This window comes from Coregonus lavaretus (assembly GCF_964263955.1).
Source record: "Coregonus lavaretus genome assembly, contig: HAP1_SCAFFOLD_48, whole genome shotgun sequence".
NCBI classification, from domain to species: Eukaryota; Metazoa; Chordata; class Actinopteri; order Salmoniformes; family Salmonidae; genus Coregonus; species Coregonus lavaretus.
The window spans coordinates 764,280-771,661 of NW_028163311.1; positions in this window are offsets into that span (position 1 = coordinate 764,280).

Below are 7,382 nucleotides of genomic sequence, written 5' to 3' on the forward strand. Positions count from 1 at the left end.
GAGCCTGCAGTTGACAAACTACACTACACATCTCCAGAAACACCCCAAAACATCCTTTTTAGAAACGGCAAAGCTCTCAGTATAATGATGCAGGTCTTTAGATGTTGTACACATGACGTTGTTTCATTCCGAAATGTGTCTGTAATGTTATATTCCATATTGGTCGACTCGAGCCGTCTCGAGTGGTTCCATTTCCCATGTAGCCTGCAGGTAACTGCAGAAATAAAGGAAACGCCAACATATAGCGTCATCATTTTATTTATTTATTTTAGCCTTTATTTAACTAGGCAAGTCAGTTTAGAACAAATTCTTATTTACAACGACGGCCTACGAGCCGCCAGAACAGATTCAACAAGTGTCTGGAACTTCCTGTGTGGAAGCACCCCATGCTTTCAATATACTTTGTATCCCTCATTTACTCAGTGTTTCCTTTATTCTGGAAGTTACCTGTAAAATGGACAGAGAGTTATCGCTCGAGTCGCAACAAAATGGAAAATAACGTTGCGGATAATGTTCGGAATGACACAATTTCATTTGTACAACATCTAAAGACCTTCATCACTATACTGAGAGCTTTGCCGTTTCTAAAAGGACGTATTTGGGTGTTTTTGTGGCGCCTTTGTTTTTTCGGGGTCCCCATACTGCTAAACAAGGATGAGGAAGTGATTCGCTGGTTGGGGTAAGGTTCTCAAAAACATGTGAAATCACAAAAAAAGTGTCTGGACCGTTCTATAAAATAACATTTACATCAAAAATACAGATTTGATTGTAAAATAGGAAACTTCTCCTTTTAAGTATTTTTTTTTGGATGTCTGTAATTTACTATTTGATATTTCTGGCAACTTTTACTCCACTTCATTCCTAAAGAAAAGTTGTACTTTTTACTCCCATACAAGTTTCCCTGACACCCAAAAGTACTCGTTACATTTAGAATGCTCAGGCAGGACAGCATTATGGTCCAATTCACACGTTATCATCCCTACTGCCTCTGATCTGGCGGACTCACTAAACACAAATACTGCATTTGTAAATGATGCCTGAGTGTTGGAGTGTGCCCCTGGCTATCCATAAAAAAAAATAAGAAGGAAAATAATGCCGTATGGTTTGCTTAAAGATACGCTATGCAGAAATCCCTCCCCCATTTCCTGGTTGCAAAAAATTGAATAGTTTGCCTAATTTCAGGTTATGTATAAAAACAAGCAGTCATTGTGTAGAGAATCACTGTACCATCTAAACCGATGTGAAATAACTTGTACATAACCAAAAGTATTGTATATTCAGTTGTTTGAAGCTGGTGTACAAATCCGAAAGTAAAAGATTCAAAAACGAAACTTAAGAACAGAAAGCATAGAAATAGCGCACATAGAACAGATCTACCGCTTGTTAGACTTGCTTTCATTGCCATAACTCACATTTCTATGTGCATTTAGTCGGGCTGCCCAAAAAAGTTACAAATTGGAGCTCAGTTGGTAGAGCATGGTGCTTGCAATGCCAGGGTTGTGGGTTTGATTCCCACGGGGGACCAGTACAAAAATGTATGCAATCAATATTGTAAGTCACTCTGGATAAAGAGCGTCTGCTAAATGACTAAAATGTAATTAATATAAGGAATTTGATGTAAAGCATTTACTTTTTACTTTTACTCAAGTATAACAATTGAGTACTTTTTCCATCACTGACCAATGGTTTTTGTGAGTGAAATAATACAGTGAAGACAAGGTTATTCAGTACAATAGTACATAGTGCTGCCTAAAACAAACTGCAACCTTGCACTAAATGGTTTGAGTCAATTATGCATTTATATTAATTGAGGAAATCTACTATAGGTTACGTGCACTTACGTTGTGTAATTTAAAGTATGTACTTTGTCTAATGTGAATGAATGTATGTATGTTTTGTTGTCAATGCTTCGCTACCTGATTTATTGTCATGACATAATTGACTAAGAAAAAATATAATATATTTTTAGAGAATAAAGAAAGTGCCAGAACTGTCAAGACAATAACTTTTTGTGTCTGTTTCTCATTGTTACTACAGGACGACTATAATTCAATCTGAGGCCGGTAACATCAACAGTGAGGACAAACCCAGCCTGCCTCTCTCCTTCCACACTGAGTCCAAACCTACAGTCACTGGGTCCTGATTGTGACAGTGGAGCCCAGTTTACTGCAGGATCCAGAGATGGCATCAGTGAAGCTGGAAGACTGCAGTCAAACACTGGAGCTGAATGTCAACATTAAAGATGAAGAAGAGGAGGAGAAGATTGGGAAATCTGTTTCTCATGGTAAGAGCAGGTTTTATCTATCTGTAAGTTATCTTCATAATATCTTCATAAAACCTCCATATTTGGTTTACTTTCTCAATTGACTCGAATAGAAATGGAATTGACCCCAACCCTGGTAGCTGCTAACTTGTGATAGTGAGTGGAGGATGAATTGAAATGGAATCCTGGTGGTTGCTAAGTGATAGTGAGTGGAGGATGAATTGAAATGGAATCCTGGTGGTTGCTAAGTGATGGTGAGTGGAGGATGAAATGGAATCCTGGTGGTTGCTAAGTGATGGGGAGTGGAGGATGAATTGAAATGGAATCCTGGTGGTTGCTAAGTGATGGTGAGTGGAGGATGAAATGGAATCCTGGTGGTTGCTAAGTGATGGTGAGTGGAGGATGAAATGAAATGGAATCCTGGTGGTTGCTAAGTGATGGTGAGTGGAGGATGAATTGAAATGGAATCCTGGTGGTTGCTATGTGATGGTGAGTGGAGGATGAAATGAAATGGAATCCTGGTGGTTGCTATGTGATGGTAGGTGGAGGATGAATTGAAATGGAATCCTGGTGGTTGCTAAGTGATGGTGAGTGGAGGATGAATTGAAATGGAATCCTGGTGGTTGCTAAGTGATGGTGAGTGGAGGATGAAATGGAATCCTGGTGGTTGCTAAGTGATGGTGAGTGGAGGATGAAATGAAATGGAATCCTGGTGGTTGCTAAGTGATGGTGAGTGGAGGATGAATTGAAATGGAATCCTGGTGGTTGCTATGTGATGGTGAGTGGAGGATTAATTGAAATGGAATCCTGGTGGTTGCTACGTGATGGTGGTGGAGGATGAATTGAAATGGAATCCTGGTGGTTGCTAAGTGATGGTGAGTGGAGAATTTTCACTCCTTTTGCTCCTTTTTGCCGTCGACTGTTATCCACTTTTAGAATAGTTTTATTCCCCTTTTGTATTGAACAGCCTACTGATATGAAGTCATATGTATATCACACCAACTGACTGGTTCTTCTGATGTTGTTCACACAGGAGACCATGTTGAGACATTCTCTACATCCAGAGAGCAACAGCAGGAAGATCACAGAGCTAAGAGGTCTCACCACTGCCCACATTGTGAGGAGATTTTCCCAATTCTATCAAAGCTAGAAATACACAGAAAAATACACACGGGAGAGAATCTGTATTCCTGTACTGACTGTGGAAAGAGCTTCAAAACATCAAGGTCTCTGACAGTTCATCAGAGAGTGCACACAGGAGATACGCCTTACTCCTGCTCTGACTGTGGGAAGAGTTTCTCTCAACAGAGCAATTTAAAAACACACCAACGTATACACACAGGAGAGAAGCCTTACTCCTGCTCTGACTGTGGGGAGAGTTTCTCTGGATTGGATACCTTAAAAACACACAAACGTATACATACAGGAGAGAAGCCCTATTCCTGCTCTGACTGTGGGAAGACATTTTCTCAACTGGTCCATTTAAAAGCACACCAACGTATACATACTGGAGAGAAGCCTTACTTCTGCTCTGACTGTGGGAAGAGTTTCTCTCAACAGAGCAGCTTAAAATCACACCAACGTATACACACAGGAGAGAAGCCTTACTCCTGCTCTGACTGTGGGAAGTGCTTCACAACATCATCTGAGCTAAACGTTCATCAGAGAACACACACAGGAGAGAAGCCATACTCCTGCTCTGACTGTGGAAGGAGTTTTTCCCGATTGAATACCTTAAACTGTCACCAGCTAATACATACAGGACAGAAGCCTTACTTCTGCTCTGACTGTGGGAAGAATTTCTCTCTACAGAGCAGCTTAAAATCACACCAACATATACATACAGGAGAGAAGCCTTATTCCTGCTCTGACTGTGGAAAGAGTTTCTCTCGACAGGGCAGCTTAAAATCACACCAACGAATACACACAAGAGAGAAGCCTTACTCTTGCTCTGACTGTGGGAAACGCTTCAAAACATCAGCTGAGCTAAAGGTTCACCAGAGAACACACACAGGAGAGAAGCCTTACTCCTGCTCTGACTGTGGGAAGAGTTTCTCTCGACAGGGCAACTTAAAATCACACCAACGGATACACACAAGAGAGAAGACTTTTGCAGATTAAAACTTTACATTTTGGTGGATGGACAATGGATCCCTGTTTAAAGTATCCTCCTTTTTAAATGAAGTTATACAGAGTTGGCTACAATCTCATCCTCCAGATAAGGCAGATCTAATAATACAGCAAATAATATGACTAAACTCCAATGTACTGATAGAGAAAGAAAACTATTTTCTTGTAAAAGATGGGTATAATATTTATGAAGGACATTGTAAACAAGAATGGTAAAAAACTAACAACAGTGTATGGAGGTGTATACTCAATACAACATTATAACCAACTCATCGTGGCTCTGCCACAAAATCGGAAGAGACAATTACTTAAAGAAGAAATTAAATAATTAGTCTGGTTGCTTCCCATTATATCAGAAATGGCTTTAAATGATTAGTATAAATCGAAAAATGTATCAGTTTCACTTAAAGTCATAAGGTTTGACAGCAACACCCTATACAATTCAAGTAATTTGGGAACAGGTTTTTGGTGTCCCAATATCTTGGCATCGGGTCTATGAACTGACAAATAAAACAACAATTGACACAGCAATCCGTTCATTTCGAAATAAGCTATTATACAAAATGCTCAATAAAGAATGCTCAATAGAACAGTCAGCCCTGTGCAGACACTGCCACGGGGAAACAGAATCAATAGAACAGTCAGCCCTGTGCAGACACTGCCACGAGTAAACAGAATCAATAGAACAGTCAGCCCTGTGCAGACACTGCCACGAGTAAACAGAATCAATAGAACAGTCAGCCCTGTGCAGACACTGCCACGGGGAAACAGAATCAATAGAACAGTCAGCCCTGTGCAGACACTGCCACGGGGAAACAGAATCAATAGAACAGTCAGCCCTGTGCAGACACTGCCACGAGTAAACAGAATCAATAGAACAGTCAGCCCTGTGCAGACACTGCCACGAGGAAACAGAATCAATAGAACAGTCAGCCCTGTGCAGACACTGCCACGGGGAAACAGAATCAATAGAACAGTCAGCCCTGTGCAGACACTGCCACGAGTAAACAGAATCAATAGAACAGTCAGCCCTGTGCAGACACTGCCACAAGGAAACAGAATCAATAGAACAGTCAGCCCTGTGCAGACACTGCCACAAGGAAACAGAATCAATAGAACAGTCAGCCCTGTGCAGACACTGCCACGGGGAAACAGAATCAATAGAACAGTCAGCCCTGTGCAGACACTGCCACGAGGAAACAGAATCAATAGAACAGTCAGCCATGTGAAGACACTGCCACGGGGAAACATAATCAATAGAACAGTCAGCCCTGTGCAGACACTGCCACGAGGAAACAGAATCAATAGAACAGTCAGCCCTGTGCAGACACTGCCACGAGGAAACAGAATCAATAGAACAGTCAGCCCTGTGCAGATACTGCCACGAGGAAACAGAATCAATAGAACAGTCAGCCCTGTGCAGACACTGCCACGAGGAAACAGAATCAATAGAACAGTCAGCCCTGTGCAGATACTGCCACGAGGAAACAGAATCAATAGAACAGTCAGCCCTGTGAAGACACTGCCACGAGGAAACAGAATCAATAGAACAGTCAGCCCTGTGCAGACACTGCCACGAGGAAACAGAATCAATAGAACAGTCAGCCCTGTGCAGACACTGCCACGAGGAAACAGAATCAATAGAACAGTCAGCCCTGTGCAGACACTGCCACGAGGAAACAGAATCAATAGAACAGTCAGCCCTGTGCAGACACTGCCACGAGGAAACAAAATCAATAGAACAGTCAGCCCTGTGCATACACTGCCACGAGGAAACAGAATCAATAGAACAGTCAGCCCTGTGCAGACACTGCCACGAGGAAACAGAATCAATAGATAACATAATAATAATCAATAACATAATAATACAAAACAACAGTGCAGTAGTAGATAGCTAGTAGCTAACAATACAAACCAACAGTGCAGTAGTAGATAGCTAGTAGCTAACAATACAAACCAACAGTGCAGTAATACCTAGCTAGTAGCTAACAATACAAACCAACAGTGCAGTAATACCTAGCTAGTAGCTAACAATACAAACCAACAGTGCAGTAATACCTAGCTAGTAGCTAACAATACAAACCAACAGTGCAGTAGTAGCTAGCTAGTAGCTAACAATACAAACCAACAGTGCAGTAGTAGATAGCTAGTAGCTAACAATACAAACCAACAGTGCAGTAGTAGATAGCTAGTAGCTAACAATACAAACCAACAGTGCAGTAATACCTAGCTAGTAGCTAACAATACAAACCAACAGTGCAGTAGTACCTAGCTAGTAGCTAACAATACAAACCAACAGTGCAGTAGTACCTAGCTAGTAGCTAACAATACAAACCAACAGTGCAGTAGTACCTAGCTAGTAGCTAACAATACAAACCAACAGTGCAGTAATACCTAGCTAGTAGCTAACAATACAAACCAACAGTGCAGTAGTACCTAGCTAGTAGCTAACAATACAAACCAACAGTGCAGTAGTAGATAGCTAGTAGCTAACAATACAAACCAACAGTGCAGTAGTAGATAGCTAGTAGCTAACAATACAAACCAACAGTGCAGTAGTAGATAGCTAGTAGCTAACAATACAAACCAACAGTGCAGTAGTACCTAGCTAGTAGCTAACAATACAAACCAACAGTGCAGTAGTACCTAGCTAGTAGCTAACAATACAAACCAACAGTGCAGTAGTACCTAGCTAGTAGCTAACAATACAAACCAACAGTGCAGTAATACCTAGCTAGTAGCTAACAATACAAACCAACAGTGCAGTAGTACCTAGCTAGTAGCTAACAATACAAACCAACAGTGCAGTAGTAGATAGCTAGTAGCTAACAATACAAACCAACAGTGCAGTAATACCTAGCTAGTAGCTAACAATACATACCAACAGTGCAGTAGTAGATAGCTAGTAGCTAACAATACAAACCAACAGTGCAGTAGTAGTTAGCTAGTAGCTAACAATACAAACCAACAGTGCAGTAATACCTATCTA